We start from the raw sequence: 11,495 nt of genomic DNA on the forward strand, positions 1-11,495 counted from the left end.
AATAAGTTTGCTATAGCTCACAGATACGTGTGTTTAATTTCTAAATGAGTGTCGTCTTTATGTCTTTTATTCCTTTCAACACTAAGTTTAGTGTGAAGAAAATAAATATGATTAAAGTTTATTATTGGCTTGTGGTTAATCATAACACCCTAAATACATGGACATTTGTGGTATAAATTAAATGTATGGATGAAGCTAATATAATTTACGTACGTAGGCATTAATCAACTACAACATTACAAAAAGTGTTAGTAACGTTTTTGCTTTTACACGAGAGAAAACAAGATAAGCATTCAAAATAAAAATCATAGGGAAACTAAAATTTATAAAATTTGTTATCGTTCGATCGGTATGACACTATAATTCACGTTGTAAATTCGTTATCACATGGGCATCATAAAAATCTCAGTTCGTCACCCTTTGCAAGTAATCAACCATAGACATGGTCCCTCTCTTAATTTGTAATCTGAATTAAATTTCAATCTCAATAGTATGATTTTCTATTATTATTATTATTATTATTAAACCGTGTCTTATATTGACCTGGGGTTGTGGGGGGGGGGGGGGGGGTTGTAAATAAGAATCCTAAAAGTGAATACAAAAATTCTCTACAGCTTGTCAAATCTCTAGTGATGATGGACACTCAACGATTTGTGCAAGTACTCCTTCAGTCAGCGATTACACAACAATTGAGGAGAAGTTGGTTTTGCTTCTTCAAGTTCAAGTAGGCATGATTAACGACACTAGCTATTGACGAAATCACAATTTTCACCAAAGAAATTTAAATATAAAGAAATAACACACGAAGAAATCCAAAAAAATTGCATATAGTATGTCTACACAAATACATAAAATTTGACCTAGTGACATAGTGTAATTTTCCCATGAAAAGAGTGTCAATTAACTTCTCTTCAATAAAAGATAAAGAGAAAGCATTTCTTATCAATTTTGGCACCTGTTTTTCCTTTCCAGGTTTTTGTTTTTTTCATCGGTACATAAAGCTCCAGATTTTGAAATACTTCTTATAACATGTAAGAAGAAACATTTGAAATATTTTTCTGGTTGTGAGCTTCAAGCATCCGTTCTGTTGATTATATTCCTGCCTGGATATGGATTCTTTAGTTTTTTTTTTTTTAGGGAAAAGGGTTCAAAACACACTCTAATGTTATAACACACTCCAATTTTGCGGGGATCCTATGACCCTCCAAACTGCTTTAAAGTGGAATTATTAGCTCCCTAGATGCTGAGGTGGCAAAGAGATTGTATGTCACTCTCTCTCTCTAAGAGAGTGAGAGAAGAAATGAAAATGTTTAAAATTTATTTTATAAGCATTTTTTAGAAATATCTATTTTATTTTCATTTTCATTTTCCTTTTCATAGGTTTCTCTTCATCCCTTTTGTTGGGTTTCTCGACCATCATTAACAAATGAAGCATTGATGCTCTTCAACAAGTTTGCTTTCAAGGAACTCAACCTATGAGTTTTCAACAGATTAATCGCCATTGGATAATTGAAAATCTGTCGAGCACTGCCATCTCTCTCTTCAACTCTGGCGACCCCTTTGTTTCTTTGATTTCATCTCTTCTCTTTGTCCCTCGAAACCCAAAAGATAAAATCAAATAAAATTCGGAGTCCCAAATCTTCATATTAATCGGGATGATTGCCGGAAATGTGAATTTGCTTTTTCAGATGATTTGGGTTTTCTATTGATTTGAATTTCTTAACGGAGTTTCTGTTAATTTAGTCTAAAAGGAAGTTTTTGTTGGATTTTAATGTGAGATCCTCTACGTAGTAAAGGTCTAAATTGAGAGGTTGGGTGTTAATGGTGGAAGAAGGTATATAAAGAGTAGAGAAATAAAGAAGTAGGGAAAATTCTGAAGAAAAGAAAATTAATGGTAAATAATACAGTGTCAGGCGTGTGTATTCTACTCCTAGACATAAATTTGGTTTCGACTTTTTAAAGATGAAATAATTCTACTTTAAAATAGTCCGGGCGGGGGGGTCATAGGACCCCCGCAAAGTTAAAGTGTGTTATAGCGATTTCGGTCAAAGTTGAAGTGTGTTTTGAACCCTTTTTCCTTTTTTTATTATCCTTTTTTATTTCTTAGAACTACGGGAAAATTAAGAATTTTACTTGATGGTTATTTATTATCCATGTAATTTTCATGCATGATTCACGTTATGCAAACTGACTGAATCATGAAAAGAAATCTCGATCGAATTAAGGGCCATCAATCTCCTTTAAGCAAATTACGATGTAGTGTATTTTTTTTTTTTTTCCCTCATGAATTCTAATGTAACTGTATTCTTCTGGCTATTTGGACAGCTTAGATTTTCTTTCATGCTTGGTTGGCGCTTTGTGTATAGTCGATTTCCTTCCTGATTTTGGTCATTTGTAACAATGAAATTCTTCTGACCATTTTTTTCGTCTACTTTGCCAGAGATGTCAACAAAAGTTCTCCAATGGCCTCGAAAAAATTTACAACCGATATACGTATGATTTCATTATACAAGAAAGATTCTAATATCCTCTCTCACATATGTAACACTAAAAGGCGTAAATAATCAAAATAGTTATTCATATATGGAAGTAAAGGCTACAATTGTTAAATTTGGAAATTTGGTCTTGAGTGGTGTCCAACAGGGCCACACCAAAATTTGGCTAGAGCTTGAATCTCAACTTCCCCCCCCCCCCCCCCCAACCAAAATTCTCCTTGGGGTGAAGGTGGGGAGGGGGGGTGTTTGGCAAGACCCCTACCCGTATATTGATGAAGTCGGCAAAAACTTGTTGCATGGGAGACTGGGACTTTAATTAGGACCTGATCTCTCCTTCCTATGTAGGAGATGACAAATTCTCCATATATGCTAGGGAGTCCTTTGTTACTGATACTACTCCGTAAACAAGGAAATAAAAGAGCAGACTATACAGTCTGAGGAAATAAACTAGGAAGGACTCCTTTAGAAAGTCAAGCACGAGGCTATCCACCATCAAAGTTGAAGCTGCACTTTTTTGGTCGCATTCCGAATGCAGGTATGTTTAGCTTATCCATCTTCAATGTAGCACTAACATGCCTTGGCAAGGAGACTGTTGTATTGAAGACTGAGTTCTGCATCGTGGTAACTCCCATGTTGGCCAAATTATCAGCTACCTTGTTAGCTTCCCTGTAAAAATGGTTAATGACGAAATTTCCTCGTTCCATCAAACATCTAATGTTTTTTTATAATATCATAAAGATCCCTGTACTCAAGTGTCCCTTAACCATGTTGACAATCAACATAGAGTCTGACTCAATTTGCACATTTAGAAATTGATATTGGATACATCAATTAATCCCAGAAAGCCGAGCTCTGGCTTCAGCATAGATATTGGTATGGGTGCCATAGTATTTACAAAAGGCTATAATGAGATTTCCAGTCTTGTTCAGGTACATGCGCCCTTTCTTTTGTCATTTTTACCTTCTATATACGTAGTAGGGGTCAAACCAAAACCCCGAATACCACAGGACCCCCTCCTGGGTGATGGCTTATAATTAAAAAATATATATATTGCATTGAGACTTCAATGTAATCACAAAAGGACATATACTAGACCCACAACGTCTATGGAGTCGTCGCTATGACATCATGAATAAAGCATACCGGTGACATGGTTCCGACTATGCCTTTTTTTTTTTTTTTAAAGAAAGATTGTTCAACTCAACAAAGAACCCAATGACTATACCTATTTAAAAGAATGATACTACAATTTGTCACCACGAACATGAAGTGAAGCTCACCAAAATAACTGTGGAATGAGGGAGGAACCTAACCGGCAGTGTAGTCATTCGACATTCCAAGTGTCAATTTACCGAACCTTAAATCACACAAAAACAAACCAATTACTAGTAAGTACTTTCTTAAATCATGAGTTGCTTCTTAATTATCTGCAATATAATTCATGTCAATGTTTTGATCATTTAATATGTCCCACGTACATAAAGAATGTCCAGAAGACTGGAGATATATGAGTTCAATTCGCTACACTGAATGTCTGGATCTCTACACTGACATGTCACATTAAAAATAACTACAGATAATTATTCATAAATAAGTGAAAAAAGTTTAGTAACTAGAGAATTCGACAAATACCTGCTACAACTGGTAAAAATATTTCGATGGAGAGAAAGAGATAGATGAAAAACTTGTTTTTGTTGATGGAGTCATTGCAGGGCCAACTGTAAATTCCAACTTCCATATGTTTCTGGTAATTGTGAGCTTTGAGCATTGCTGTTGATTTCAGTGCAAACCTTGACAAATTAGCAGTCTCTTTGCTCATTTTTTACCTTAGATTCATTGTCTGGTCGACCTTAAAGAAAAACATCAACTAGGAGTACTACTATTTTCTAATAATTCCTATTTCTGTTTAATTTTCTTTGTAAAATATATACTAACGGTGCAAACGGATTTTATACTATCAGGTTAATTACTTAAATAATAATTACAGGTAATCATCAGCAAACATTAATATTAATTACTTGTAAATAAGACAGGCCAGCTAAACAAGAGGGCGCTAAAAAGGTTGGTGGGAGGAAGGTGATTCTAAGATTCTTTATATAGAGTCTTAAATAGGTATTATTAGGTCATTTTCCCTTATATAAACCATAAGGTTACAAGACCACATGCATGAAATCTGATGATTCTTTTTCCTTACAGCTAACTCATGAGTCATACACACACACTTCTAGGAGCTAGCTTGTACCGTAACTACATCTTTATTATATCGTTTATCAAGTGAAGGTGCTTTTAAAATTACAACGACTTTCCTATTACTTGTGTTATTTTTGTGCTAATAATGGTCTCATTGATTGGTTCAGTTTCTTGTTAGGGTAGGATTATTAGTTCATAAATAAGCTAGCATAGGAAAAAGAATGGACTCATTTCATTATCCCTCCTCAAAATTTAGTAGCATGTCAACATTAATAGGTGCACACACTACTTACACCTATTACTCGACTCTGATCAATGCTTGTGTTCATAGATTTACAACTTTTTGGCTACAACTTGAAATCCAAACTAAAGTGAAGAAAGTTAAAGATACATACCTAACTCCCTTTTAGGGTTCGTCTCCTATATCGGAATAGGAATAGGTGTCATACGTGGAAGGTAGGGAGGGACCCCCTTGAGAACGCAGTTCGTTATTAAGTAGTTCACATTTTTATATTTTGAAAACAATTTAATTTGAAAAAATTCTTTTATTTTAATGACAAATTCTTATACTCAAATATCATGACATATGTATTGAGAACATGAGGTTTCAGGTCCAAACCCCAGTGAAAGAAAAAGCACACGGTGATTTCTTCCATCTACCAGGCAAAGTTGAATTGAGTTACCCGGTATTTGTGCTGGTGGAAGGTAGCAGATATCTCTTGGAATTATAGTCCAGGTGCGCGTAAGTGGGCTTGGGCATCATAATCAATTTTCAAATACATATAGCCCAACATAAATATTACGCCATGTAGCCATATTTTCAGTTTATACAATATTGTACAACATTATATTATATTTTACAAGATTACACCTAGGGAAAGCATTATACATAACATATCAACCTTGTATAAAAGTGTATAATAGCATATAAAAGGTGTTTATACACAAATATAAGATAAACCGGGTAGCCAATATTTTCTCCCAGTAGACATAGAGCGTGATTTTTCTAAAACCAATAGTACTAAGTATTATGATAAGTGCAAGTTCTAAAAGATTTACTTTTTTCTTAGATTCTGCGACTAGTCAAACTACGCTAAATAAATTGAATTAGAGGGAGTAATAATCTAATAAGCTAGCTAGGGTTTGTAAATAGATGATGAATCTTGCTAATAATTTCAAGGTCGAACAGACAATGAGACAAAGGTTAACAGCAAAAAGGACTGCTCATTTGACAAGCATAGCATGGAAATCACTCACCCTGCACCACATAAAATCCATCTTCAATTGTATAGTTGATAGATCTTTGCTTCATTCCATAAACCAGTCAGAGAAAATTTATACTCAGTAAACATAAAATAAAATAGTACTAGCTACCTATCCAAACAATAAAATAAAGAAGAAGAAGAAGAAGAAGAAGAAGAAGAAGTACCTTGTTAAACTAAGTGTTTGAACTTTGAAGAAGCTGAAGAATGTATCCATGCCTCCATAGGATTTAATTTATTGTGTGTTACAGTTTCTTGAAGGGCATTTTATATTTATAGAAGAAAAAAACAAGACGTTAGGTCGCCAAAGCTTGAAGCGTGTGAAGCACTGTGCTTTTAGTGTTTGTATCTGCGACCTTAACACGTGGATCTATGGAAGAGCTTTGACTCACGGGTAAATTGATCGTATGCATATCTTGTACACATAAAAAAAATACTCCCTCCATGTTCGACCGGCCACAAATTGGTTAAGCGTAACCGCTCGTTTGGTACAAGGGATAAGGATAAATAATTTCAGGATTATATTTGAGATAAATTTATTTCACGTTTGGTTGGGATAACTAATCCAAAGATTAGTTATTCCGGGATTGTAGTGTTATTTTATCCCTGTGGAAGGGTGGAATAACTAATCTCAGAATAAGTTATCCTGGGATAACTTGTTTCCAACCAAACGACCTCTAAAAGATAATCCACAACATTTTATGTTTTACGAGATGATTTATAATTACATAAATATTTTTGGCTTATTTTAAACCACAAGATTCAAAAGTCTTTATTTATTTATTAAACTTCGTGTCCAATCAAATTACATCACATAAATTGAGACTTAGGGAATACTAGCAAGATATTCTCCATTCCCGAAATTGTAACTAGGTCACCCAAATAATTCTTCTGTCTTCTAGCTACACCTACACATGAACTGGTTATACTTGAGATATCGTTAAGATTCCAACTAACCATTTTTCTTACTTCTTTGAATGGTCAAGAACTTTTTTGGAAAAAATCCCTACCTACCCCTTTTAAGTAGTAAGTGGAAACTTTGTATAATCACATAAAATGCAATAGCAATTTTATTTTAATTAATAGCAATAAACAATAGGAGAGAGATGACAAGTAGAGTTAGCTGTCCCTCGTGATGCTAAAGAACCACCGATGGTAGAGTTCAAACAAATTGGTCAATATCATAATTTATAAAAATATTTTCATCTGTTCTTAGATTTGGCAATTTGGCATATTTCACTATCCGGAATTCACGACTTAAGCAATGATATTGTCCATTTTGACCCAATAGACCTAACAAGTTTTTATCATGTAGATTTGTGTTACCCTTTATAAACAAAGACTAATTTAGAATTTAAATTCTATGGGTTCAATCTTAAAAGTTCTTAGCATTGAATATTTTCTATTTTTAAAGTTATGAATTCATATCTACTATTTATTATAATTTTAATAATTTCTTACGCATAAATTTATGTTTCGCGTCGAAAGTTAGATTGAACCCCTACCTAGAGTTCTAGATAGGCCTCTGCTTATAAAGCTCTTCACTTTCATCTCTCATTCCGACATGGGATTCGCCTAATGTCTCCCTTTCTTCAAAAGCTTATCGCCGTAGAAGCTTATCGACATCTTACGCATTCGTCGGCCCGCCCGTGAGTGTACGTCACATTTGAACTTTGCGTCATTTATTTGGTATGCATCTCAATTATTTTTAGTCGTAATTACCCATTAAACATGGTTATTCGATAGCCTTAGACTTCTTTGAACAACTTTAGCTCAAGCTGTAATTAAGATTAAAAAAATAATTTAAGTATGCACCGAATAAACTGGTCCAAGTTATATGCCTTTTAGATTTTTGGCAGAATAAGCTCACATGCTTTTCTTCCTCATCTAAGTTTTCCTACACACATTCAAACAGTTTTTCCCTCCTATATTTTCTTATCTTCCTCCTACACAAACCCCACCAACAACCTTTCTTACAAATATTTTATGGCTATATGTTGAGATGTGGACCACGTATTTGTTCTTTTCATGTAAATATCTTATTTAATTTTCTTCTTGTAAAAAATAAAAAAATAAAAAAAAAAAATATATATATAGTATTTTCTTTTCAAACCATCTCAAAACAATATTTATTTTTACTGGTAGCCAAAATATGATCATGGGAAAGATGACATAAAAGACAAGTTTTTTAATGTTTTGTTGGTTATTGGCGACCCTCATGAAAGTTGGGCAACTATGAGCCACTAATGGGAACTACCAAAAAGTATAACTCTTTTTTAACATTTTTGTAGTAATGTATGTTGTAATGCCCGGGTCAAAAAGGATTGTAGGCTTCTAGGCTGGCAAGCTTCGGAAGATGAGGTGCATATGATACCTTAGGCGAATTCTACATTAGAATGGGAGAGAAAAGTGAAAGTGCTTTATTAGGCAACTCAAGTTCACAGGATATGTGAGCTTTTGAAAATCGATGTGGTGTATCCCAAAAGACTAATCTGTGCGGACCTAGACTAAAACAAACCATACGTCTTATGGACTTGGATCGAGACTTATGTACAATGAAGAATACTTGAATGCCAATTATTCAATAGCTATTAACCAATTACTCATAGCCCAAAATCCTTGAGAATGAAAATAGTATGATATCTTCTAATTAGAGATGAATCCAAAAATAATGTTATTCCATTATATTTTAGACTATCCCCCATGATAATAATTTCTTTATCTTTTTAGGTTTCCATCCGTATTGGTACTGCGTTTGGGATCAGATTAATTCGGGGTTGCATTGAGAAGTCCTATATGAGGGGTAAGTGTTTTCTATCAGGAGACAATTTCATTTTCTGACATGGACTCGAAAACCTTTTAAATATGAAGGGGTACTTACAGCTCCACTACCATCTTTGATAGTAAACTCTTTGTGTAATTGACTAAGCGCAGTCAAACAATCAAAATACAAGACCACAAATGTATTATTTTGAATTTTATATCACATATTTTACCGTTTATCTTAATAAAACTTCTACCAAATTCAAATACAATACAAGTAATTCTTCTTTTATTTTCTTGAAAAGACACTCAAGTCTCAAGAAGAATCTTCCCCTCGATGTGATATGTAAATACGTACATGAGGTATGTAGAATATGTACTCCATGTTTATACACAAAGACCTTTCTTGCTTTAATTCAATTAAAAATACACATTTTTTTCAGAAGAAAGAAGAGATAGCTAATCCTATTTATTGTGTCGCCTTTTTTTAAGATACAGTTTCAATACGTAGTTGTTTAATGGTCCACTTTCAATTTTGCAAAAGCTTTCTGATTTCTTGAGGTGATTGAAGGAAAATTCACAGCCAAATATACCACCTACCAACATGAATTTGTATGCAAGTGTAAGAGTGAGTGTACAAAAATAAGGCCAACAAGAACACCAACACTTCTCTCAAAACATAAAAATGTTCTCTTTAAATATATATATTATTATTCTTTTGAAACAGTGAGAGCTAAATCAGTTTGTCAAATTATTTATACGTTTTGACCACGATGTTAATGTTTATATTAGTTTAGACTTTGCGTTGTAGAAAGTGGCACTTAGCTTCATAAAGTTTTTTAAACAACAGCTTATATATAATCTAAAATAGTTAATAAATAACTCTATTCACACCGTACAATTTTTCAAAGATGGAATTCAGTTGTGACCTCCTTTCATCCATCTAGTTCTGCCACTGCCATTAAAGGAGATATAAGTTTCTTGCAGCTTGATTCCGAGATCTCTAGTTAAAAGAAAAAAAAGATGTTAACATCTTACCTCACTGTTTGAGAGTCAATTATACTACTAATACTCAACAAACTCTTGAGAAAACGTGTATATATATATATATATATATATATAGACACACACTAGGCATATCATAAAACTAGGCATATCACAATAACAACCTCTCTTTTTTCTTTTTTTTTAATAAGAATAATAATTTTTATAGTTTAGGAAATCCTCATGTGAGAAATTTGTACTATCTCTGTCAAGGATTGTGACCTAGTATAAATGCGTTGTCCTAAAATCAGATCCCAAAAGTTCACGTACAAAAAATTAAATACAAAAGGGACCTTTATTTATATATTAAAAAAATTAAAAGAGCTCCTCCGACCCCATTTTTGATATATTTTCTTGAAAACTATTTACAACAAAAGAAAGACTATACTTGAGAAAGAGAACTGGGCCAAAGTTAAAAGGTTCAGATCTTTTAGGGAGGATATATATATATTTTCTTGAAAACTATTTACAACAAAAGAAAGACTATACTTCAGAAAGAGAACTGGGCCAAAGTTAAAAGGTTCAGATCTTTTAGGGAGGATATATATATAATCACCAACAAAAGCATCAGCCACCTCTCTCTAGAAAATTTCCATATTTCCCTTCTCTTTCATCAAATGCTCCAATCCTTTGCCCAGTCAAAAACTTGTGTAATATAAACCCCTATTGTAAATCAGTATTAAGTTTTTAATAACTCCCCCTAGTGTGAAGTAGTTTTCTTGGGGTTCTCCGAAAGGGAAACCTCTCTCCTTCTTCAAACCATGTAAGTTTATTTACTATATTTTCTGTACTAATCTCCCTATTATGTAATTATTTTGTGATTATTATGTTTAAGTAATTACTTCCTTATTATCATGAATCTGTTATTTTTAGTATATGATTATTCTCTTAACTTCTTAATAACCTTGATGGATTAACCTGTAAATTCCTAGGTTTTAAAAAGGTCGTTTTAATGTCCAAATAACAAAGGACGATGTTGGCTGTGGTTACCGGGGTGTGGTTAAAGAAAATTGTTATTAAGAACAAAGGTTAAGAGAAAGAGATGAACAATATAACAAGATTCGTGACGGGACAAAGTCCAGATTAAAAAAAAAATTGTTCAAAAGTACTGTTCACTTTTACTGTTCATTAAAAACTGTTCAAAGTACTGTTCATCAAAAATAATAATAAATTTTGTTCATGAGAGTCTTGAAATGCACTGTCTTGGAAATTAATATCATCCCCTTCGAAATCTGAACTATGGACTGGAGACATCCCTTGACTTGGAGATAATTCTGGACTAGGATTTTTAACTATATGTTTATCTTGTTCCTTTGTCTGGAAAAAAAATTCTAGTGTCTCTTTTACTATACTTTCTATTTTTTCATTCTTTTTCTTTTTTGCAAGTGTGCTTTTCTTTGTAGAAGCTGCTTCTTGCGTAAGTGTCTTTGGTAGTCTTCGTCTTGAACATCCCTCATCTTCACTTTTTGGCAAAGTGGCAGCCATCAACGGATTTGATGAGTCTTTACCGGCTACTGTTTGAACCGGACTAGCTGTATCCTTACCCGATACAGTGGGTCTGACTGCATTCATTGGGGAATGCACACCCGTCTCATCCATTTTAGTCTGAGATGGAGAACTCTGAGATTTCACCAATTCGCATTTAACCGCTTGTAGTCTCTGTTCTAATGTCTTCATGTGATCCAAGAGTTACATTTTTTCTTGAACCAATGTCTCTTTTTGCTGGTTTAATCTCTTGACT

At 33.5% G+C, this 11,495-nt stretch overlaps 1 long non-coding RNA gene across 3 annotated transcripts; it reads right to left on the minus strand.

Annotated features, from left to right (window-relative positions):
- Positions 1-2,445: 2,445 nt before the first annotated feature.
- LOC132641605 (uncharacterized) lies at positions 2,446-6,252 on the minus strand. Of its 3 annotated transcripts, none has more exons than XR_009582909.1 (2): positions 6,115-6,252; positions 2,446-5,943 (listed from the first exon to the last, which is right to left on the minus strand). It is a non-coding gene; the product is annotated as an uncharacterized LOC132641605 (long non-coding RNA). The 3 variants fall into 3 exon arrangements; XR_009582908.1 differs by having other exon boundaries at positions 2,446-5,986; positions 6,115-6,194; XR_009582907.1 differs by having other exon boundaries at positions 2,446-5,991; positions 6,115-6,182.
- Positions 6,253-11,495: the final 5,243 nt, after the last annotated feature.

Source organism: Lycium barbarum, chromosome 5, assembly GCF_019175385.1.
Source record: "Lycium barbarum isolate Lr01 chromosome 5, ASM1917538v2, whole genome shotgun sequence".
NCBI lineage: Eukaryota > Viridiplantae > Streptophyta > Magnoliopsida > Solanales > Solanaceae > Lycium > Lycium barbarum.